At 39.0% G+C, this 27175-nt stretch overlaps 1 long non-coding RNA gene across 1 annotated transcript; it reads left to right on the plus strand.

The window, feature by feature from the left end:
- The first annotated feature begins 3283 nt into the window (after positions 1-3283).
- Positions 3284-27175, plus strand: LOC139129022 (uncharacterized). The gene is made up of 3 exons (XR_011551487.1): positions 3284-3532; positions 22217-22391; positions 26665-27175. It is a non-coding gene; the product is annotated as an uncharacterized lncRNA (long non-coding RNA).

Raw genomic sequence — 27175 nt, forward strand, 5'->3', positions numbered from 1 at the left:
AGGGAAAGGAGTGAAGGAGTGCGACCCTTTTCAATTATTCCCCATTCCAAAATCTTACCCCTAAAATAATTGCCCCTTTTAGAACGTAACCTTTGACCTCATTTCCATAAGTACGCACATCTTTGACGTCATCAGATTTTGGCTATACCACTTGTAAAATGGTGCCAAATATTTCAATGGATTTACGAAATTTACTGCCGTTGGCAAATGTTGACGTCAGGGCTTCTAATTGCTTGTCTCGCAACTTCCCAATATGACATTTTAATTTTTGTCAATGCACCGGCGTTTTCAACGCTTCACTGTAGACTTTTTGAGCCATGGACATTCCGCCCCAGTGACTATAATAGCACAACGGCTAAATTTAGTATCTATTAGGGCAATTACGTAATAGTACAAGCCTAAGATATTTGATATGCGAGTAGCGAGCTACCAACACCGATATCACTTGTTATCTCATACTAGGCATGTCTGTTACGAAAGCTGGTTCAATGGCAGGCAAACTGGAGAAAGGTTGAGTGGAGTTTTCAAAACCAATCAAAAAAATCGAAAATAACGAAAAAACAAGAAGCCCCTCGCTGGCTCATTTTCCTGCTCACTGAGCCGAGCTTCGCTCGGCTCACTTTCTGAGGGCGGTATTATGGTCTGAGGTCAGTGTTAGGTGAAGCATGGAGGTGAAGCCGCCGAGGGGCTGGGAGAGAGTTAGCTCTGCATGGCAGGGCTGTGTGTTACCGGCGTTATACGGCCTGGTAACACACAGCCCTGCCATGCAAAGCTAGGAGAGAGTCTACTCAACTCGTAATTCCCCCAACTATACAAGCGCAACAAATGGGTGGGAGTATCCTGTGTAGCTGAAGCAGCACGACTATGTGATTCTTAAATCTGGCGGTAGAGTCAATAATCGACGAGTAAGAGAGATGGCAGAACCCACAGACCGGCTGAAGGACCACTGAACCAGCAGCACGATCAAATCTTTGGTTATATGTAGCGGCGCATCGAAGATGTACTTCAGCGGATGGAGGTGGACCACACGAGAGAGAGAGAGAGAGAGAGAGAGAGAGAGAGAGAGAGAGAGAGAGAGAGAGAGATGAAATGAAATGAAATAACCGCCATTCGTTCATACTGGACAATGCGGAAAACATTATGTATGATGTATGGTATTGTACTGTTTTTTTGTGTGCCAATTTTATATAAAATAAAATAAGTCATTTCACTTTACATTATTCACTATGGGGAAAATTATGCACATCTCCCTCAAGACGAAATGAATTATATCTCTAAGTTAGAGTCTAATATTAGAAGGGTGTTGAAGTGGACGATGCCCGCCATGCTGTTTTATCGGATAATATCGGATAAAATTGACAACATTGTTTAACTTCTAAGTTAGAGTCTAATATTAGAAGAGTTTGGAAGTGGACGATGCCTGATACGCTGTTTTAACGCCCTTCTAAGCTAATTTACGTCACGTCCTGTACAGTACTACAATTTTCAAGATGGTAGGATGAATTATTCCGACAATCCAGGCTGTAAAAATGACGGGCTGACCTATTTAGAGCTATGTAGCTCTTGCTCGCTACCAAAAGAAGCCCCAAAGTTCCCCTGAGCGAAAGAATGTCATATGCAATTTAATGGTATAGATGTTGAGTGGCATTTTCTGCGATTCAAGACGTTTGATGAAAACAAAATATTGTTCAAATTGTTGTAAAACCTGATACGATATTAAAGCTTAATCTGCGAAACAAGGCTTTTATCAACATAATGGAAGCATTATGCATTGCCATCGGCAATTCACTTTGAAACCTCGCCCGTTTCCTTAAGTCAGGTTCCCTCACCACATAACGGCATGTCCTCATCACATAATGGCATGTCATCATCACACAAAGCTATAACCTCACAACATAATTGTATAACCTCATCTTATAATGCTATAACCACATCACATAATGTCATATCTGCATCGTGTAATGTTTAATTGGGGTGACATATAGTTCTCATACATCATAAGACAGCTATGGCTTTCCATACGATAGGTCTACAATTATTTTACCGGTTCCGTGATGCAGTGCCCGGGGATTTGGCCGTAGGGTATACGCAGGGTATGATACTCATAGCACTGAATGGCAGATTACACCCTACCATATTTTCGTCGCTGATGGTCAGAATAGACACGGAGCATTACACTTTCAGTATTGGACAGCGTAGCGAAGCTACTGCAGTGAACTGCAATAAAACTGCTTAATACGCTGATTATTTTCAGCTGTAGCTAGCTGGCAAAGTCGACAACATTAACAGAGTCAGATGACACAAGAGCGGCTTTAACTCTGCATGTGGGTCGAAGCCCAGTTATAACACACTCCCCTGTCTGGTTTGAAGCATTTTATTGCAGGAAAACAAAAATACTTGTTACAAAAAAAATCAAATTGTTACAATACAGTATAACAACATCAGCGAGCAAATGGGCACCTACTTGCGAATGAGAACAGACAACTAACACTGCTTTAAAAAACTCGATAATCTTGACTTTGAAAAATAAAAAATCGATGTTTGTCGAAAAATTAAGTACTGTCGCACACAATACCACACAAAGATAAACTCATTTATCTTTTGTATTTTATCTTAAACTCAAAGATTATTTTTCAAAGTTAAGTTTATTGATTTTTTTAAAGCATGTGTTAGCTATCTGTTCTCATTGGCAAGTAGGTGCCCATTTGCTTGCCCACGTTGTTATATTGATATAATTTTAAACGTGTGTATAACGATAAGCGCTCGACTATAATGTCAAAATTACTTGTCTGTAATTTTAATGTCGAAACATGCATTTCATTAAATAAATGTGCAAACAGAAATCATGCGGACGGCTTTTGAGACATAAAGTGAGCAGCGCCCATAGTAAGGCTGTGGCCGCTCGGCTGTCATGTACACCTTACACCCCTTAGGGTGTAAGTGCGTATGGTTAACAGTAGAGCTGAGCGGCCACAGCTGTCCACATGATTTCCGTTTGCACATTTATTTAATGAAATGCATGTTTCAACATTAAAATTACAGACAAGTGATTTTAAAATTAGTCAAGCGCCTGTGGTATAACCAGTAATTTGTTTTTCGGCAATGAAATGTTTCAAACCAGATTGGCGTGTCAGTGTAGTGTGTTATAACTTGGAAGTTTCTGTTTATTTATTTATATGGTGTTTGATATAGCCACTGAAATGCACTGCGGCATAACCGGGAAAAAGTTTATTGGTGACCTTCGTCCTGAACGTCGGCGTAAATAAAGACAGGAAACGTTTGCAGGGTGTGATACTCATTCTCTATTTGTTGTGGTTCAAGCGACCTCAAACCAGACTAAACAATCAACGGTTTCTCACTTCCATCAACAGCACTGGATCCCCAAGATACGATATGCAAATATGTTAACTGTTTGAAGTTATTGGTAAGCCATATGAGCATCTCCCGCGTAAATGAAGCATCATCGTTCACTGTTACTGGTGTGGACTTAACCAGCACACTATAGCACTATACGTCTCATCGCCTTATGCCGGTAAGGTAACTAAGACTCAAGTTAATGTGCTTGTTTGTTCACTAGTGTTGTAACGTGAGCATTTTACCTCGAACTTGTTGTATCAGACTTACCGACTGTCTCATTCTTATAAACCTTCCACTAATCCACTGCGCAACGCTCGCTTCCGACAACACTTCTTCTATATATACACCTCTGCGTCTAGTTAGCTTCGGAAACTATCGACTCAACCTATGTGCAACAGGCATGGAATGATCCCTCATTCCAAAACACGCTCCATGGTTTGGTTGGAATGCAGTCCAGTCATGTCATCGGATATGTCTACTGACCTCTTAAGTGCATGTTTTGGTTTTACGCCCCACTAGCTGTATCTTTAAGCATTATTTTTTTTACTTTAATTTCAAGTTAAAATATGTTTGTTATAATGCACTAATTTAGGTGTGTGTAGACTTATTACTAACTACCACAGTCATTTGTAGTCTATTCGGCTCATCGTCTGTGCGCCCCATAGACGTGTGTACAGTGCCTGAGAAGGCATACTACGTTTCTGGATGTGTAAACGTCTTTGTAATGGTTTCTTAATTAGTTGAGTGTCTTTTAATTGTTGTGTTTACGTTTAATTATAGTAGCGAGTAGCGTACTGTCCTTGTACATGCACTTAAGAGGTCAGTAGACATATCCGATGACATGACTGGACTGCATTCCAATGCGTCTCTTTGTCTTAGAGTGTGTAGTCATTTATCACTTCTTCTGACAGTTGTTTTTGCCAACGTGGCAGTATTAGTATTAAGATGATATTAAGTAGGGATATTAATATACAGACTAGGCAATCATAATGAGCAAACTATCGTATGTCATTGGCTTAAGGCTCTATGTGCAAAAGTGGCTTCTGATTGGCAGAGAAGTCATACTTAAGCCAGTGTTTTGTGTGATTTTGTTGAGTTAGCATCGGGCGCTACTCCACGCACAGGGGAAGGATGCTGTTATGCCCAGCAGTAGTAGCAGAGATCTCTAAGCTATGGACTTAGAGTTTTGTAAGCAGATAGAACGGAGTTGCTGATAGAACAGAGTTGCTGTATGATTACGAGACATCTCAGACGTCTCGGCGGCAAGGCTTGCAGATATCCTGAGCAGCTGCTGACTCAATCTGATTAAAAACAGATGTAGAGTACGGCGACGTCTCTGTACTTGCGCGGTTTCTCTTTGTTGTAGCCTCTCACTACGAGGCGACAACAAGAGAAAACCGCGCAAGTACAAAGACGTCGCCGTACTCTACATCTGATTTTAATCAGATTGCTGCTGACTTAGCCTCGAGGGGCTTCAGCATTGATCCAGCGGCCAGTGTGCCGACAGCTAACCCCACAGCGACCAGGTTCCTGTTAAGCGAGCAGAGGGGTAAGTCCAGTTAAGGACTTGGTTAATGGCTGTATGCTGCTCGTTCCTGTTCCCAGAGTATCACCTTAAACTCTGGTCTTGCTGCCTTAGCCTTGCCAGACTGTCTTAACAGAAAGACAGTTCATTCCAGTACTCCGTAGCTGTCAAATAGTTCCAGTGGGCATACTTGGCATTCCAGACATTCATTCCCTGCTGAGTGGAGCTACGTACGATCCTGAGTAAAGTAAGCAGAGAGTTTAGAGAGCAGAGAGTTTAGCAGTGAAGCTGTTGCTTTAGTTCCAGTAAGCTGTTGCTGTCGTTCCTGTTGAATGATGTATTTAACCATTAAAGAATATAAGCCGAATGGCAGAGAGCTGTAATACACGACTCCCAGTGTTTTATTGGCCTGGGTTGGGCCGTTAACCTCAGCAGAACTTCGCCGGCAGGTACCATTAAGTCAGAAACCCTTACGGGGCCTCTAAGCAGTGTAGTATTACTCAGGCCGGCTACCACTTTCCTATTTATAAAATCACAGTTACGAGTGTAGTGATACATAGCGGCCGCCGCGTAGTATGCATAGAATAATAGGCATACTGCTCGGCGGCCGCTATGTATCACTACACTCCTAACTGTGTAAAGCCCTGTACGAACCCGACTCACGACACAAAGCCAGAAAGAGAAAAGTGTCGCACTAGTATACACACGTCTATGGGGCGTATCGCCGCAGAGCGGAATAGACCACAGGTGACTGTACTACCTACCCTATGGTACTGTATATGCAATTTTGAACAAGATAAGGTGTGAGGGCGGAACCCCCTATTAATATTATGCACAGAAAATTCATTCAAGTGCGACAGACACAGGAGCTCGTTGCAGTGGCGGGTATATCGGCTACGGGATCAATAGATCGAGCAGACTTCTCAGTTAACGAGCGCCTGTGGCGACAGAGTAACTTTTGGGGAAGAGCAAAACATTTTCCCGACAAGTGAAAACAATTACAGTACATTTACCAATGATTTTGACGATGAGATACAGCTGGATATTGATACACTACCTAATTAGGTTTGTCAGTTTGCTCGCGAATTTACCCTTTTAGTGGTCAACTTTTACAACTTTGCGCCAACATCAGACAGACTAAAACAGCAGGTGACGCAGCAAGATGTTTGTAAACTAATTTACTATGTAGTATGTTTATATCTTTACAGCAGCTATCAGTTTCAATGGTGACACACACAGAGACTGGTTGCCTAGTTTTACAAGCAGTTCAAATTCACGGAGAGGTGGTAAAAGAACGACGTTACTGCAAATTTAGACTCAGAGGACAGTGTTCTTTGTAGTTGAATATCAATAAAGTTCATGACTTAAAAAATAATAGAGTGATGTGTAAAATGAAAAACTTTACTTTGGACTGCTTGTAAAACTTGGCAACCAGTCTCTGTGTGTGTCACCATTGAAACTGATAGCTGCTGTAAAGATATAAACATACTACATAGTAAATTAGTTTACAGACATCTTGCTGCGTCACCTGCTGTTTTAGTCTGTCTGATGTTGGCGCAAAGTTGTAAAGTTGACCACTAAAAGGGTAAATTCGCGAGCAAACTGACAAACCTAATTAGGTAGTGTATCAATATCCAGTTGTATCTCATCGTCAAAATCATTGGTAAATGTACTGTAACGGCGGCGGAAGTTAAGTATCCCACTATGCAGCATCCAAGTTTACCTACAAAACTGGCTAACGTTGATGAGCCAGTGTCTCTGAGACAACGATACCTGACTTCATTGGTGTTACGGGCACGCAAACGAGTCAAAACGTTGAGCAACTGCAATAATCGTAGTCCTTGCGCCGGCTTTTTTCTATGGTGTTGGCTGTGTAGCCGCCATCGCCCGTTGCAGAATTCAAGATTTAAAACAATATGTGAACTCTTGTAGCTGAACTTCAGTGAACCTGAATATATCAAACTGTATGCACTCTTTTCCGAGCGAGGCGACTCTGCAACCCTTGACATTCCAGCCGGTATCTTTAGAGACGCCCGCTAACTCAATTTGAGCAACGCATCTAACTATCTGTACACCACCACTTTTTAGCTCACGTATTCACACACATGAACTAATGTCGCACCGATATCTGTCTGTCTCTGTGTGTGTCTGTATCCGTGTGTTTATGTGTCTTTCTCTCTGTCTGTCTGTCTGTTTACACTATATCTCAAGAATTTCTGAACAGATTCAAGTCAAATTTGGTAGACAGGTAATATATGATTATGGCAAGAGCTGATTAGATTTTGGTTAGAGTGGCTTGTATATATAATGCTAATGCGCATACTTAATAACTTTTGAAAAACAGACATACAAATGAGAACGGCTGCACAGAATTGGTTGACATTTGCTACAAATGTTGACTACACAAGGATTTATCCCATGAAAGACATAACGATGTGACATGAAGGTTAAAGGATAATTTGCGTATTTGACGAACTTTCCGAATTAGGGATATTTATCTGAATTAACCACCTCATAATTGACGAAACGTTGTACATATATTGAAGATACTATGATTTATGATCACTGCAAGTGATCACGCATTTTTACTTCAGCCAATTCCTAATTTTCATATTTAATGAACTATCCTAATTAGGGGTTATATATCTTGATTGACTCGATCAAAGTTGACGAAACTCTCAATGTACTTGGAAGATACCATGATACAACATTATTGAAAGTCGTTAAGTATTTTTACTAAAATCGATTCCCAATTTGCATAATTAATTTTAATTTTATAATGAATTTGCCTAATTAGGGATATACATTTGGATTGACTTGACTAACATTGACAACACTTTCACTGTACATTGTAGAAACTAAAGACCAAAAGTCGATTTAGATTTTTTAGAACATCTAATTACTAATTACTACTATATAGTAAAAGAATTCAGGTTGACCTATTTACGCCCGGATCATTTTTTCACCCCGTTCTCCAAGCACAGATCGTAAAGAGACCCTGTTTTGTGGCCACACGTTCTCTTCTCATTCAGGAACACGGTGGTACAGTAATATGTTGATAAAAATTCATAATTTTGATAAAAAATGCGATTTTTCAAAATCTCTCGCAAAATCCCGTGTACTCTCGCTTACCCTAACAATTGACGGTGCCCCCGCGCGAGAAATTATAATAAAGGCAAATATAAACAAACACAATCGCATTTAATGAGGTACATTTCGGTAAGTTTCTTGCGGATTATTCTGACATTCACCTGATTTAATTTGTTTGCTTAAATTATCTCCGTGTTTGCGATTAATAATTATAATATTCCGTCTCCAGTGGGGGGCTCGCGACCGACTTTTTGTTTGTAAGTGCGCCCGACCGCTATACGTGACCCCCGTCGCTTACCCTATGTTCTAACGGAACAAATTCAGCACAAACGAAAACCGCTAATTTCAAGTATCTCTACGCGTATAATGTCCCGAAACATGTTAATTTACTCCAGCCATACCTTTATTTACTCGTATCCTCTTTAAAATTGTGAATGGGTTTGCTTTACTGTTAATTAGCGACATCAACGAACACTCCGGACAAGCCGCGGAGTAGCACCCCCCGACCATGTTTTGCCTGTGCAAACAAACATTAACGACCAGCTACACGGGGCACAGTAGCTCAAAATCCGTGTGTCCCTCGGATTATCCTTCGGGATGTTACTAAGACATCATACGTGCAATCAGAGGGCAATTTTTATCACAGAAATGGAGAAAGCTACCAGACAATTAAACCATGCAAATTGCTACTGACGGACTGTTTAAAGTCATCTCCAGCTTGTGATTATACAGGTTCTATCACAAAGTGCGGTATTAAAAACTGCAAAACCTGTAGTATGTTCATCACTACAGAACAGTTCAGTAGTAGTTTGACAGGTAAGACCTATTCTACCAAATGTCTGGAACCTCTGAATTGCACAACAAAAAACGTAATCTATGGAATTGAGTGTTCATTGTGCGGGCTCATTTATGTTGGTGAAACAGGAAACAGCTTACGATCTAGAATGAACGGACATCGCAGTGGAGTGAATCGATCTTTGGATGTGCAACTTTATAAGCATTTTAACCAGGACGATCACTCCACTTTGTCTATGCGTGTCCGTATTCTTGAAAAAATATACCATCCAACCAACAGCCCCACACTTAGTTTCACCATTCCGTAGACAGAGAGAATACCACTGGATTAGACAGTTAGGTACCGCCAATGCCTTATGGTTGTAATGACAACATCAAAGATATAGGCAATCTCTCAAGTCCTGGTTGTTCAGAAGTGAATGTGATGGGCCTATTTGAGTCTTCTGTCCGTAGAAGACGTAGTCATGGACATAGGCGTTACCATCGGCCTAAATTGGATACATCAGCTACATCCAATTGCCATGACAAATTTCATGAACTGCTTCTTTTATTGCAGAAGCCTTTAGGTCTCCATCACATTCGTACTTCATTATTTGCTCTTTCCATCAAGGACTTGAGAAGGTTGCATGTCTATGCATTGGGATTGTCTTTGACAGATCCGAACAAACAACCGTACAGACTGGTTAGTATTATTGCTGACATTGCACTATACAGACTATACAAGCCTGTTCGTGCTGAACCTATGACTGATGATCATCGTCATTTCATACATCTTCCATTTACTAACAAAGGAATTGATGCCATTAATATCAGCAATATACTACACAACAAAAAGGTTACATCAACTATACCTGTATACTTTAAGAACCAGTCTGTACCTATTCTGTCATATCAATACACCAAGACAATCTCCAATAAAATATTCAATTACAATAAGGCATTGCGGCACTTAAAAATTGATGAATTCCTTCAAACACCAGCATCCTGTGACTGCTCTACATCTCCCTTCAAATATACTCCAGTTGGCCATGTCATCACTGGTGATCTGAACTTGGTTGAACATCACCACCTTCGTAAGATATTATCTTGTGGACCCAAGTTCAGAGAACCTCGCAGGATCAACTGGAACCATAATTTTAAGATCATTATGGACTCAGTTGAAGATTATGCCAGGAAATGGGCTAAAAGGGAGGATGTAGAGTTGGACACACTGTCAGAATGGGTCAAATCTGTGAGGAAAATAGTGCGTGGCCGTATTGGTCGACTAAGATCACATGTTTGCAGAAGACCCTATTCTGTATTTAAAGATCCTGATGCTGTTAAGTGTTTGAATGATATCCATGACAAATATGTTGTCGTCCCTGCTGATAAAGCTGCCAATAACATTGTATTTGTCTGTAAGAAGTATTATTTTGAATGTCTTATAGACGAACTTGGTGTAACTAAGACCTCAACCAACTCCACTTACAGACAATCAATGTTCAACAAATCTGAAATTTTGGCAAACCATAAGTCATTCATGGATAATTTTAATATTACAACAAAGGATGACCATAATAAGTTGCCTAGCTTATACTGGATACCAAAGCTCCACAAAACACCTTACAAAGCTAGGTTTATCGCAGGATCTTCAAAATGTTCAACAACAGAGTTATCAAAGATACTGACTTCTGTTCTTTGTACTGTTAAACAGGGACTTCAATCATACTGTGATGTTGTCTTTTCTCGGAGTGGTATAAATCAAATGTGGATATTAAAAAATTCGAAGGAACTCTTGGAAAATTTGAAATCAAGATCTGTTTCAAAAATAACATCTATTAAAACTTTCGATTTTTCCACATTGTATACCACATACCACATGATAAATTGAAAGAACGCTTGAAAAACATCATCAACCAAGCATTTTTCTACAAAAACGGTTCACGCCGTTACAAATATGTGGTATTAGGGTATAATTCTACATATTTTGTTAAAATACAACTAATGCTAAAGTGTTTTATACCGAGAATGACATTATCAGTATGCTTGATTTCCTCATTGACAACATATTTGTTGAATTTGGAGGACACATTTTCCAACAGTGTATAGGAATTCCCATGGGCACTAACTGTGCTCCCTTACTTGCCGACTTATTTCTGTTCTCATACGAGGCAGAATTTATCCAGAACCTTATCAAGCAGAAAAAGGTCTCTGTAGCTCGTACTTTCAACCTAACATTTAGATACATAGACGATGTTATTTCATTGAATAACTCTGAATTCAGTAAATATCTCGCTATGATTTATCCTCCAGAATTGGAGATAAAAGATACTACAGAAACGGCCTCTTCTGCTTCATATCTGGACATTTTACTTGAATTTGACTCCAATGGTCACCTTTCTACTAGGCTATATGACAAGAGAGATGATTTCAACTTTAGTATAATTAATTTTCCACACCTCATCAGTAATATTCCACTCTCACCTGCTTATGGGGTATACATTTCCCAGCTTATACGATATGCAAGAGCATGCAGTTCATATGGTGATTTTGTAGAGAGACATGGCCATCTCTCTTTCAAACTGTTAAATCAAGGTTACACCAGAGCAAGACTTGTCTCTACATTCAAACGCTTTTTTGGCAGGTATCGCAAGCTGGTAGATAAATACAATATCTCTCTTCGACAAATGATCACTGATGGCATCGGTGACATTGGGCCTTAGTTAGTGACCACTACCTATCTGACTTACAGATTGATATATGGCGGGTGCCACATGTGGGGCAGGATGCGCTTACTATTTTCGAAACACCTGACATCACTTCTTGGTCTTTTGGCCAGAGGTCCATATATCTTTCTTTCATGAATTTGACTTTGTTTGTACCGTCTATTTACTGTCTGTTCTGTGCTGTTTTGTGTCTATGTTTACAACTATTGTCTTACAAATTTTGACCTAGTGTTATTGGATTATGGATTGGTATGATTGCGATTATTAACCTGTGACCGAAACGGTATACCCTCGTAAAAGAGGCGTAGATTTAGACCAATAGATAGGAATATGATAGGAGCCATGAGCTTTTAAAAATTATAACATTCAAACAACATGAACTATTCAAAACTTCCAATTTTTAAAAGATATTTCGATTTCGCGCGCGTCGCCCAGTCGGTCGCCCAGACGTACGATGAGGTCAACGAACTCCTGTGTATGTTACAAGCCGATGAAAGGCGCGCCGTATCTCCTGGCCTGGGAAAACGTACATATATGTGCATATCGCGCAAAGTGAGGAGTTTGTGAAAGGATGTTTGGATAATAATGTCAGAAAGATAAAGTTTTACAATGAGTAGGGATGTAGTGTATTTCTTTTCAAGTATTGCTGTCAAATTGCCGTGATTAAACACATCCAGTCCGGCCGGGGCTGACACCGGGATGGAGTGGCGGAGGTCGATCATCACACGAAAGGACGTGGAAATGTTCTGATGCGACGTAGTCCGTCCCTTGGTTTATTCTCAGTGCATGGAGCCTAAGCTTATTATTTACGCGATTGGAAATGTGTGATTTACAAAATATCCGCAAAAAAGTAATGCGAGATAGTAGTAAGAAAACTTTACATGGTATGATCTATCAACGCCAACGCCGGTCTCTGGGTAAATATTGTCGAGGCCGGGTGATCGTACTCAAACATCCCCGGGCTCTCGCTTTGTTCAAAGTTGCGACTTGGCGTCAATGAATGACTTTCCTTCAGGATGTATCATTGGATGATATTTTAAAAATAAAGCCCTCCCATATCCCTCGGGTTGATTGTCTTCTCTAAAACTTGCGCAATGATTGGTCCTTTCCGAATATTGTCTCAATTTTATACCACATGGGGGGAAGTTCATCAACAATAAGGTCTGTGAGTGGTTCACAAATTGCAACTTTCATCTCATAAAATTGTCAATCAAACAGTGTGGCGTCCCACAACGTTTTGTCTCCGCACTCCAGGGTGAAAAAGAATCACTTTGCGAGCAGACAACGAACATTTTAATGAATTGATCATTTTTCAACATTAAAAGTTATATAAATGACAACTTTAACTCACAAAAAACTCACAAAGATTGAATGAGGGAAAGTCCTGACACATTTCCATGAAATCCAGGATAACTATTTGCACTTTTGTTTGTTGATAGTTATAATTTTCAACACGTCTGTATCTTTTCAGGTCATAAACAACACTTTACTCGTTCCTTTAGCAATGACTCATACCTTAACATCTGCATAATTTATTCTTCAACACACAAGTCACTTTTCTTTGGCTATGGTATCTCCACTCTCTCTCTCGAAAGAAATTATGACATCTTCAATATCATGAAAACAGTGTAGCACATTAGGTTGTTTATTTCAAATACTACATGAATATGCAGGCAAACATCAGTAGATGAAATTTTGTTCAATGCTATACATGTATATCATTGATATAGGAAATATACCAGTGTATCCAGAAATACCAAGTGTACAAATATAGCGTGAAATAAATTTGGCATCTACTTGAATTTTTAGGGTTGCCCAGAAATAAATATTAAATAAACATTATTTATTGCTTGGTATGCTTTTAACAAAACTGATGAAGAATGAATGAATGAAAGTCAAGGTGACATTTTACGTGTAGCTGTGAATACCATGTTATAGCTACAGTTTGAAATAAGATAACTCAAGGTGAAAATCAGCAAGCCGTAGATCTATTATTGACCCTATTTGAAACTGTCCCTCAGCTACAACATCATGATTCACCTGGAGATTCAAGAATCTCACCCACCTAAATCTAACTGTACCCTTCTAAACACAAGTTGCCTGAGCTCCAATGACCGAAGAGACACAATGAACACAAGATGCTGGAGAATCATAATTTGTTGGGAATCACATGTATGGTGTAGCTCCGCCCACCTTTCCTTTACTAATTATTTAGATTATGCATTGGGCGTGTCATTAGGTAGTCGTGTCATTCATTGATTCTAATGATTATTCATACTACACTGTATATATGGACCTGTGATAGTAATAAAGGTCAAGATTTGAACTTGGTCATACTAAGACACAATACAAAGCTGTCTCCGGCCTATTCTGTCTCTCTCTAACCGAACCTATCCCCAAGTGTGTACCCCACATTTGTTGGTGCCGAGACCAGGATACCAAGATGTCCGACATAGAGAAAGACAAACGTTGCAGAAGGGGCCACCGCTCGCAGATGACCAAACTCATCAACAAGGCTGAAGAAATCGTCAACTCCGATACTCCACTACAACCCAGCAAGATCGATTCGCTGAAAGCTACCATTGCGAGTATGGCGACGAAAATCCAGAAGATCAAAGCCTTAGATGAACAAATCCTCAACAATATCGAAAATGACGACGATTACAACAGAGAATTCGAAGAAGCAGACGATTACGTGATTAAAGTCAACGAGGACTTGGTGAGATTCGAGGGATTTCTACAACGCCTAGCAAATCCTTCAACCCCAGCCGACACCAGCAGTCCCACACCAGAGAGCACTCACGTAAGTCAACCCCCAGATTCCAGTCAACAAACGACAAGAAAAGTCATCTTACCGAAGCTGACGCTGACTCCTTTCAGTGGTGACATTCTCACCTGGCAAAGTTTCAAAGATGGATTTGATGCTGCCGTCCACAACGATACAAGTTTAAGTGGTGTCCAAAAATTCCGATATTTGCGGGCACATCTCCGTGACGAAGCAGAACGAGCCATCCAAATGTTACCACTGACCAATGACCACTACCTGCAAGCAGTCGACGTACTCACGAAAAGGTATGGTAAACCTCAGACGATAATCAACGCTTACATGAAGGCGTTATGGCAACTCGAGAGGCCAACCGGAACTCTGAACAGTTTAGTAACATTTCACGACAATATGGAAGGTTACATTCGCGGACTGAACGCACTCGGCAAATCAGATGACACTTTCGGGGATCTGCTGATTCCGATAATCCTAGAGAAACTGCCTGCGAACGTCCGAAAACAGATCTCCAGAGACAAGGGAGATGAAGCTTGGACATTAACGAGTCTAAGAGAATCAATTCAACGAGAAATAGAAGCCGACAGAGCAGGTGAGACTACTATTGACTTTGAACTCGATCTTACCGATCAACCACCTGCTACCGCCGCCTTTCTGACAACAACTCGTCAGAAGGCATCGAAACCACAGCACTGTGCGTTTTGTAAGAAGACAGGGCATAAACCTACAGATTGCACGGTTGTCACCGACAAGACAAAACGACTAGAAATCGTCAAACGAGACAAACTGTGCTTCAACTGCCTTAGTGGTACTCATCGTGTTTCAGACTGCAAATCGAAATACAAGTGCCAGGTCTGTAAGCGCAAACACCACACAGCAATATGCACCGGAGAGACACCAAAACGCCCAGCCGCAACGAGGGATGACGTTCGTACCTTGGTATCGTCCGATGTCAGCCGAAATTCATCGGTGCTACTGAAGACCGCCATCGCAGACATCAAGGCTAGAGGATCAACGATGTCTGAATCGGCAACGCTACTCTTTGACGACGGGTCGCAGAGAAGTTTCATCACTGAACGTACCGCCAGAGCAATCGGTATAGACTTTAATAACTGTGACTCTGAGCTCATAAACGTCTCCACACTTGGAGCGAAATCCACTGGTTTACGATCAATGAAGATTGCAGAAATTACGGTAATTATACCTAATGGTTGTAATGTTAATATACGTGCTTTAATTGTACCTCAGATAACTACACCACTTAGAAACCATTTGAAGTCTAGTGCTAGGATTGTCAGATTATCGTATTTGCGAGAGTTGGAATTAGCACACCCTGTATCTGATGCGTACGATTTCGAAGTTTCAATTTTGGTAGGAGCAGATTTCTATTATTCATTTGTTGGCGATCACGTTATCCGTGGACAGGGACCCACTGCTGTGTCTTCTAAATTGGGTTATTTGTTGTCTGGGCCCTTGTCACATCCAAATTCCAGTTCCCTCCCCACCTCTACTGTAATGCATGTTGCCACACATACTTCTGGGGAAAATAGCTTGCTTCAAAACTTCTGGAATGTTGAGAGTATTGGCATTACTGACGACCATGTTAGTCAACAGGAAGTTACTTATGACAGTTATACCAAAAACAAACTTCGCTCTGAAAACAACCGATACGTTGCTAAACTTCCCTGGCGCCAAGACCACCCCGCATTGCCGACAAATCGAAATGTTTGCGAAAAACGAACCCGCACGATGGTACAAAGATTAACACCGGAGATTAGACAAGTGTACGACAAACTAATCACAAATCAGTTGGAACGCGGTTTCATAGAGATAGTTACTAATGATGATGTAAGTTCAGGCCATTATTTACCTCATCATCCCGTAAAGAAAAATTCCGATACAACGCCTATCAGAATAGTCTACGACTGTAGCTGCAAGGTCGGAAACAACCCCAGTCTAAACGACTGCTTAGACGCAGGGCCATCGCTACTAAATGATCTTGCTTCGATTATGCTCCGTTTCCGCATGCACAAATTTGGCGTTTCCGCAGATATTGAGAAGGCATTCTTACAAGTAGGCCTAGAGGAGTCCGATCGTGATTTCACAAAATTCATGTGGTTATCGGACCCTGACGATCCAAACAGTCCATTTTGTATTTACCGCTTTAAAGTCGTGTTGTTTGGTGCCGCATGTTCGCCGTTCATTTTGAACGCAACCGTCAAGTTTCACTTAGAAAATGACGGATCTGAAACTGCCGTAGATCTAAGCAAAAATATCTATGTTGATAATGTTTTGAGTGGACGCGACTCTGAACAGAAACTCATAGATTATCATACCGAGGCAATTAATCTCATGAAATCAAGCGGCTTTAATCTTCGCGAGTGGGCTACTAACTGCGCTGAGTTGAAAGAAATTGTTGCAAAGGCAAATATTCCGTGTTCAGATAGCATCGCAAATGTACTTGGTTTACGCTGGGATACAGAATCAGATGCACTTCGCTACCCAGATAAAGATTTAGACAAAACAACAGAAAGCGAACCACTTGTTACGAAACGAGAAATTGTTAGAGCAACTGCAAGTTTGTACGATCCTCTCGGTTTCATTACTCCCGTACATATCAACGCTAAGATTTTCGTCCAGAAATTGTGGAAAGCACAAGTTCAGTGGGACGAACCGCTACAAAGCGATCTTCGAAACGAATGGGTTAAGATATGCCACGAATTACAAACAGTTTCCGAAATACAAATCCCACGTTACCCATTCAACTCAGATACCAAAGAAAGCAAATCAGCAATTCGAATTACACGCTTTTTCTGACGCTAGCAAGAAGGCCTACGGCGCAGCAGTTTATTTACGCAATCCGCAGACGCGCGAAACTGCCCTTGTACTTTCCAAAAGTAGAGTGACTCCAGTCAAACCTTTGACAATACCACGCGCAGAACTCATAGGAGTTTTGTTAGGATCTCGTCTTCTGAAATTTGTTCACTCCAGTCTCAACGAACAAATTAGTATTGACAAGTGTTATTTGTGGTCTGATAGTCAGGCCGTCCTATACTGGTTGCAAAACAATAAGAAGTTGCCATGTTTCGTTAGCAATCGAATTACTGAAATCAAGGCCAATGAACTCATTGGTGAGTACAAATACTGTCCTACAACTGATAATCCAGCCGATCTATTGTCTCGCGGCATTCTGACGTCACAACTAGCTGAAAGCACGCTATGGTGGCGTGGACCACAATGGCTAAAATTGGGAGATTGGCCAGTTTGCGAAGTCTTTGATAAGTGTGTACCCCACATAATTTTATTTATTTGATCATTTCTTCCCGACCTTCCTTATTTTCATTTTCGGACAAATGATACTATAATATGGAAGGGATTGAAAGATATCAATCATCAACTCTTTCTGTATATTACAAAATAACTAATAACTGAAAAAAACAAGGAGAGGCTTAATCACGTCATGGTCTCCAAACCGATTCTGTAAAATAGTTTACCCTAATTGCCTTTTTGGGAATGTGCAACTTTGTAATCAACTTGCTGTGTGTATTTCAGGTGAGATAAACACTTGCGAGTGTAAAATTGGCGTCATCCTCATACTCACTTCAGCTTCACAGGGCAGTATGGATTTTTTTTTTGTGAGATGCTGCGGTGTCATTTTTTTCACTAGACTGACGACGGTCAGATCTGACTACTCCCGACAGTACAAGCATCATATCATGCATTTCCAGTTATCTCTTTCACAAACATTCATTCAGTAGGGTTTTGCGAAGCATCTTGTTTACATATACAACAAACTTTCCTAATTGGAGATATATATGTGGATTGGTTTAATCAAAGTTGACAAAACGTGCTGTGTACATTGAAGATTTTACGATATTATATATTATATTATAGCTTTGTCAATACCAGTGAATTTTGTGACGTCATACCCATACATTATTACTGATAATGTATTCCATTATTCAGCATTGCGGCCCCACAGCGAGCAAGTTTTGTTTTGGAAAACGAAAAAAGGACTGCGCATTTAAAAGGAGGGAAAGTATCGGATAAACCATGTAATACACAAAACCACAAATCTTGATAATGGTGCACAATATTGATAATAATGTTTTACTGAACGATTTATCACATTTTTTGAGTCTTCACGCACGCATTTGTCGTCTGTCTGGCTGGCGCTCCCGCTGGTTGTACTACCACGTTTGTTGACAACATGGTTCGCTTCGTTGCCGTATAGGTGAAACAGAACTCAGTACGTTTGAATACTCCTAGACGATACTGGGTTTGACACATGGCATATTATGTATGTCAGTGGCCATGTAAACTATGCAAGCATGAAAGGCTACTCGAACCAGCCGTAAACAGGCCAACAACGGCAGCTTGCTGTCATCAACCTTGACCGGAAGTGTCTACGGATATACTACGGAGCCATTCAAGGTCTCGGTCCAAGGTCAGCTACTACCAACAATCATGACGACCGTTGACTCTCCGTTGATCTAACATCTCGGCCACCTAATTCTGATGCACTGACTGTAATCGGAGACAACTTTCATTCATCGTTTTTTCATTCATCGTGTTCTCGATATCGCGACGGTACCGAAACCTCCAGTATGTTTGTCAACTGTACCTTTCAAGCACCCGTTTACGTCAAGTTCTGTTGTTCGCCGAAATAAAATAGCTCTTCTCAAGAAGCCATCGAAAATTAAATTTATAGACACAATTATTATTGAAATACAAACATTTGAATAACAATGTTGAACTCTGTTGATATCGTTTGCAATGAATGCTGTACTACTAGCGACATAATAATGATCGTATTGATCAGCTGATACCATGGCATGCAGCTCGCTGATCATGCTGATGTCGATACATTAACATTCCGTTTTCTTCATCTCTGGCATTTCACCGTGTCGGCTTTTTGAATGGCATGATATTTAAATGTGATGTTTCAAGTTCAATATAGACGGTAGGGATGCAGTTACGTTTCATTTCCTTCGAAAATACATCGTTTTTCAATTCAAAATGAACCGTGAAAGTGCTGGTCATTTTTTGTGCTGAACGCGTGTTCAGTGCAATGCACTGTGCAAGTGTGGAGTGCATGTAATATGTACAGAGTCAGGGCCGATCATGCTGGACGACGCTCACTGGCTTCAAACTCAGTTTAAATTTCCTTTTTTATTCGTTTTCTACAACTACAAATTCACTGGCATTGCCAAAACTATAAAATAATAGCAATAATGCACCCCATCCCGGCTCATAATGGACTCAAGCAAACTTTGCACTCCACTTTTGCTCACGTGTTCACACACGTCAACATATGTCACAGCGATGTCTGTGTGTCTGTCTATGTGTCTGTGTAACTATGTGTGTGTATCTGTCTGTCTTTGCGCTCGATATCTCAAAAACTGCTTATCAGATCAGAATCAAATTTGGTACATAGATTCAGTTTGCAAATGGCGAGAACTGATTAGTTTTGGGTGGTTGTGGTTTGCTTACGTTTTGCTCACTAGCATAATTAATGATTTTAGAAAAAACGGCTAAACATTGAGAAGGACTGCTCACAATTTCATGAGACTTGCTACAAATGTTGATCACACTAAGATATATTAGCCGTGGGAACCATTAAGGGGTGACATGAAAGATAGTTGCTAATTCGCGAACTTTGCTAATTAGGGATATATATCTGAATTGACTTAATGGAAATTGATGAAACTTGCTATTTACATTAAAGACACAATAATACGATATCATTAAAAGTTATTTAGCATTTTCTCTTCAGCCAATTCTTAATTTTCATATTTAATGAACTTTCCTAATTAGTTTTATATACATGAATTAACTTGACCACAGTTAATGAAACTTGTAATGTACATTGAAGATACGATGATACAAAATTTTTGAAAATTATTAAGCACTTTTACTTCAGCGAATTTCTTATTTGCATATTTAATGAACTTTCTTAATTAGAGATATATATCTGGATTGACTGGACTAAAGTTGACGCAACTTGCTATACACATTAACGACACTATCACACAAGATTATTGAAAGTCATTAAGCATTTTTCTTCAGCGAATTCCTAATTTGCATTGTCAATGATATTCGTTAATTGAATGAATGCTTTATTTCACCAAATGCTTCACAGTATGTACAATAATGAAAATTATCAGAAACTGTGTATTACTGAAGTTGTACAAAGTCAAAGAAAAGAAAAGAACACTGCAATATTGTAAAATCTGGTGGGGACAATGAAAATAGTATAAAAGAACTAGTCTATTTCATGGCCCGTGAGTATACTAATAACTTTCAGTACAAGCTTAAGTGTGATGGAGGATAGAAACAAACACAGTTTTAATGTAAATTCAGTAAGTGATGTTTCAATGCAGACTTGAAAACTTGTCTACTTGATAATTGTTTGAGATAGTCAGGCAGCGAATTCCAGTGTTTCACAGCTGCATACCTAATGTTATGTTGTGAAATTGTCAAATTTGAGCCTGGAATACGAAAATTTTCAACTTGTGTTAAACGTGTTGGATACGAGTGCTTTGGAATCTCAAAATAGTGTTCAACTGTATGAGGAAGATTGTTATGCTTCAAATCATAAACAAACATACAAGTACAATATTTACTCAGTTTGTAGATATCTAAAATATTGAGATTCACTTGATCAAAGTTGGCAAAACATGCTATGTACATTGATGATTATACCAGGTTAAAACAATATTGAAAGTCATTTCACATTTTCAGGTCATCTAATTTGTAAGTTGCATATCTAATGAGCTTTCACAGTTTGGTATATATGGCTTGAAGGACTGGGCCAAAGGTAATTACACTTGCTATATAAAGTGGTGATACAATGACAGCAGTCACAGAAATTGAATATTTTTATTTCAGCTAATTACATATTTATATACTTCATGGACTTTTAGAATTAATGGGGTGAATATTGTTCATTATGTTGGTCATGATAATTTCAATGAAGTTGCAAACATGTGGCAAAGGTTCAAATTCACACATAACTGCAATATATAATGAAACACGTGAGCATTTTCAGTTCATATCTGGTCAGTATTAGACAGCGCAGCAAAGCTTTGCAGTGAACTGCAATAAAACTGCTTTATACACTAATTGGTTTTAGTTGTAGCTAGCTAGCTAGTTTGTAGTCGACAACATTAAAGGAGTCAGATGGCACAAGATCGGCTTCAACGCTGCTTGTGGGCAGTCAAAATAAATCAGCAAAAACTGCCTAGTAACAAACTACACTGATACGCCAATCTGGTTTGAAACATTTTATTGCAGGAAAACAAAAATACTTGTTACACACCAAGTTTCAAATTGTTACAATACAGTATGAGAACATCAGCGAGCAAATGGGCACCTACTTGCGCATGAGAACAGACAGCTAACACTGCTTTGAAAACTCGATAATCTTGACTTTGAAAAATAAAAAAATCGATGTTTGTCGACAAATTAAATACTGTGGCACACAATAGCACACATAAATAAATAAATTTATCTTTTGTATTTTATTTTAAATGCAAAGATTATTTTTCAAAGTTACGATTATCGAGTTTTTTAAAGCATGTGTTAGCTATCTGTTCTCATTGGCAAGTAGGTGCCCATTTGCTTGCTGATGTTGTTATATTGATATAATTTTAAACGTTTGTATAACCAGTAATTTGTTTTTCTATAATAAAACGTTTCAAACCAGATTGGCGTGTCAGTGTAGTGTGCTATAACTGGGCAGTTTTTGTTTATTTATTTATACGGTGTTTGATATAGCCACTGCATGCATTGCGGCATAACCGGGAAAAAAGTCTATTTGTGACCTTCGTCCTGAGCGTCGGCAAGGGGCGTAAATGAAGACAGGAAACGTTTGTAGGTTGTGATAATCATGCACCATTTGTTGGGGTTAAAGTGACCTCAAACCACACTATGCAATCAACGGTTTCTCATCTACGTCAACAGCACTGGATCCCAAAGATACGATATGCAAATATGCTAACTATTTGAAGATATTGGTAAGCCATATTAGGATCCAGTCCAAGCCACTCCCCAGAAATCCGGGTAAATGAAGCATCATCGTTCACTTTTACTGGTGTGGACTTTACCAGCACAATATACATCTCATCGCCTCATGCCGGTAAGGTAACTAAGACTCAAGCTAATGTGCTTGTTTGACCACAAGTGTTGTAACGTGAGCCTTTATATCGAACTTGTTGTATCAGACTTACCGACTGCCTCATTCTTATGAGCCTTCCACTAATTTACTGCGCAACGCTCGCCTCCTCCGAAGCTTATCCTGCTTATCTCCGACAACACTTCTACTCACAGTTACGTGTGGTTCGATACATAGGGGCCGCCGCGTGGTTTTTCTAGGCATACCACGCGGCGACCGATATGTATCGAACCACACGTAACCGTGGAGTCAACCTATGTGCAACAGGCATAGAATGATCCCTCATTCCCAAACACGCTCCATGGTTTGGTTGGTTTTACGCCCCACTAGCTGTATCTTTAAGCATTATTTTTATGAGCTTCACTTTCAAGCTAAATAAGTTTGTTATTATGCACTAATTAAGGTGTGAGTAGACTTATTACTAACAACAACAGTCGCCTGTGGTCTATTCCGCTCATCGTCTATGCGCCCCATAGACGTGTGTACATATGCCTGAGAAGAACCTCAGGCATATGTACACACATCTATGGGGCGTATAGACGCAGAGCGGAATATACCACAGGTGACTGTGCTACCTACCCCCTGGGACTGTCTATTGAATTTTGAACAACACAAGGTGTGAGGGCGGAACCACCTATTATGCACAGAAAACTATTTCAAGTGCGACAGACACAGGCGCTCGTTGCAGTGGCGGGCATATCGACTATGGGATCGATATATCCAGCAGAAAATCGATCGGTCTAGCAGAGTACCCAGCTAACGAGTGCCTGTGACAACAGAGTAACCTTTTGAGGAAGAGCAAAACCTGTTTTCCAACAAGCGAAAAAGCAGTATTTAACGGCGGCGGAAGTTAAAGTATCCCACTATTCAATATCCAAGTTTGACTACGAAACTGGCGGGCGTTGATGAGTCAGTGTCTCTGAGACAACGATACCTGACTTCATCGGTGTTACAGGCACGCAAACAGGTCAAAACGTTGAGCAACTGCAATAATCGTAGCTTTTCGCCGGCTTTTGCTATGGTGTTGGCTGTGTAGCCGCCATCGCTCGTTACAGAAGTCAAGATTTAAAAACATATGTGAACTCTTGTTGGTGAACTTCAGGGAACTTGAATATGTCGAACTGTATGCACTTTTTTCCGAACGAGGCTACTCTGCAACCCTTGACATTCCAGCCGGTATCTTTAGAGACGCCCGCTAACTCAATTTGAGCAACGCATCTAACTATCTGTACACCACCACTTTTTAGCTCACGTATTCACACACATGAACTAATGTCGCACCGATATCTGTCTGTCTCTGTGTGTGTCTGTATCCGTGTGTTTATGTGTCTTTCTCTCTGTCTGTCTGTCTGTTTACACTATATCTCAAGAATTTCTGAACAGATTCAAGTCAAATTTGGTAGACAGGTACTATATGATTATGGCAAGAGCTGATTAGATTTTGGTTAGAGTGGCTTGTATATTTAATGCTAATGCGCATACTTAATAACTTTTGAAAAACAGACTTACAATGAAAACGGCTGCACAGAATTGGTTGACATTTGCTACAAATGTTGACTACACAAGGATTTATCCCCATGAAAGACATAACGATGTGACATGAAGGTTAAAGGATAATTTGCATATTTGACGAATTCCCTAATTAGGCATATTTATCTGCATTAACTCCATCATAATTGACGAAACTTTATTCATTCATTGAAGATACTATGATTTATGATCACTGAAAGTGATCACGCATTTTAACTTTAGCTAGTTCCTAATTTTCATATTTAATGAACTATCCTAATTAGGGGTTATATATCTTGATTGACTCGATCAAAGTTGACGAAACTCTCAATGTACTTGGAAGATACTATGATACAACATTATTGAAAGTCATTAAGTATTTTTACTAAAATCGATTCCCAATTTGCATATTTAATGAGTTTTCCTAATTAGGGATATACATCTGGATTGACTTGATCAACATTGACAACACTTTCACTGTACATTGTAGAAACTATAAAGACCAAAAGTCGATTTAGATTTTGTAGAACATCTAATTACTAATTAACATATACAACAAACTTTTCTAATTTGAGATATATATCTGGATTGGTCTAATTAAAGTTGACAAAACGTGAAGAAGATTTTACGATATTATATATTATAGCCCAAACAAAGGACCATTTGCCCGACGTAAAGGAGGGTAAATGGTCTACTGCCTCGAGAGTACGTAGTCCCTTGTTCGGGTTATACTGTTTATTACATGCCTTTCCTCTCTTACACATTCTCGCGAGCCAGAACATAATTTCCGCGCCGCTGACCTACGCTAATCTGTTGCCGTAAAGAGGCGCGTGGTTTCGATGATGCTCGTACATAGTTTTCACTCAAAATGTTTAGGTTTATTTGCAAATGACAATCACATACTTCTTTTCCATGTCAGACGAAAATCCGTTAAATAGAACAATTTGTTTAATTTACTAGTTTACTTTCAGTCGAAGGATGTCTATGCAACCCGTGATGTCATCATCGAGTTACCATTGAATCCCGGAACGAGCGACGTTCCATATACGAGGCATGTAATAAAAATTGAAGCTATTTAGCATTTTCATTTAAGCTTATTATGATTTGCCTATTTAACTAACTTTCCCATTTAGGGATATATATCTGGATTGATTTGACTATAGTTGAAGAATATTGCTATGTATATTGTAGATACCATGATATAATATTATCAACAGTCAGTTTTGATTTTGTAGAACATCTTATTACTAATTTGCATATTCAACGACCTTTTCTAATAAGAGATATACATTGATTGATAAAGTCGATGAAACCTTACATGTACATTGATGGAATATGATAAAATGTCAATGTAAGTTTTTTAGCATATTTTAAAAAAGCAAGTTACTAATATGCATTTTTAAGTACCTTTCCCATTCAGGGATATAGCTTGAAGGGCTCTAAAAAGTATTGCTATGTATATTGATGAGACAATTATGTTGTATAATTGAAAGATATTTTGCATTTTCATGTCAGATAATTTATTGAGACGACAAACTTCAAACTTGACCGCGCATGTGATATATATATATATATATATATATATATATATATATATATATATATATATATATATATATATATATATATATATATATATATATATATATATGATATCTGTCTCTTAAGTTTCATGTATCCTGCAATCATCAGACAGAATAAGTGGAAGGATTCTTACATACTTACGTATGATATGTACATACATATACATATATAAGAGTGTTGAGCTATTAAGAAATTTTTTACTTCTTATATAAAAGTGATATGTACAGTCTATTTTTTAGTAAAAAATTATAAATTTGTACATAATTTCTTATCAATGGCTGCGAGACAGTGTCCTTGGCGCTATTTTTTATTTTGCTTTCAAAAATTTTGTTAAAGACAATTTGTAAAATACGTGTTACTATTTAATAGTTTGACGCGTTATTTGCATAGTTTTAAGATAGTGGCTAGCTGTACAGCCGTCTATATGACTCAAAATTAAAAACCATTTCATCGCTTATACGATTAGGTTTAGATATTTTAGTGCAGCATATTTTTTAATTGTCATTTATATTACAGTTGTGAGTACTGCGGTACTTAACTCATTTCCCTCCGTGTACAAATCTGTTTATACTAAACATCAAACTATGATAACCGATTCATGCAATTATATCCCTAGAAGCTTGGATATAGGTCATGCTAACGTACTCTATCAATTTATGGGTCATACATTCACAGAAAATGAAAATTGTCAAAAAATGTAGATAGGGAAATAGCAATAACTAAATTTTACATTTTCATATTTCAAAATCACGAAATTTCACCCATTATCAGTATGTGCATCATGTTGTGTTTACGTGAGAATTATTCAGTTGTCTATTCAAACTTTATATTGTACCTCCTGTCTGACAAATAAGATTTTAATCTTTTGAACTTTTGTTCATGATGAAGGGTTTGATCAAACAAACAAATGTTTTTGAGAACCTTATATGAAGGGCCAAGATTGATCTTGAAGATATGACTGCATTCAACTTTTATGAAATATTTGCCAGGCCATACGATTCATGGTCAAAGATACTTTGTGATGTGTCAACTGTAAACCCGGAAATTTCGCAATGCTGCGATATAATATAAAATTCACGAAATCTTCTCATTACATTTATGTTAGAACTCTTAGACAATTATTAAAATTATTCTTATATTTCAGAATATTCATAGAAGCCTGTTGTAAATAAGTCTTTTTACAACGCAAGTTCAACCAGCAAGGGAAGAAATGTTCGGAAAACATAAACGAGACGGAAAGTTTTTTCTGAATTAAGAACCTCTCTCGTAAAAGATCGTGACAAGACTTTTACAAATATAGAACGTGAACAAAGTCATAAGTTGACTAAAGGAAAGAAAATGCCATTGATTTGTGAAGAGTGTGGAAAAAGTTTTAAACATGATGAAAATAGGTTACACCACACACTGATTCATATTGATGAACAGAAGTTTGTCTGCAAAGTATGCCGTAAGGGCTTCAACAGCAGTAACAACCTCAAAATCCACGCTGGGACACATACACGTGAAGAGCCATTTGGCTGCAAAGTGAGTTGTAAGGGTTTCGCAATAAGTGGACATCAAAAAGTTCAGATCAGGACACATACAAATGAAAAGCCATTTCTCTGCAAAGTATGTGGTAAGGGTTTTACACAGAGTGGAGATCTAAAACGTCACAT

The sequence above is a fragment of the Ptychodera flava genome, unplaced genomic scaffold (genome assembly GCF_041260155.1).
Source record: "Ptychodera flava strain L36383 unplaced genomic scaffold, AS_Pfla_20210202 Scaffold_85__1_contigs__length_474606_pilon, whole genome shotgun sequence".
NCBI lineage: Eukaryota > Metazoa > Hemichordata > Enteropneusta > Ptychoderidae > Ptychodera > Ptychodera flava.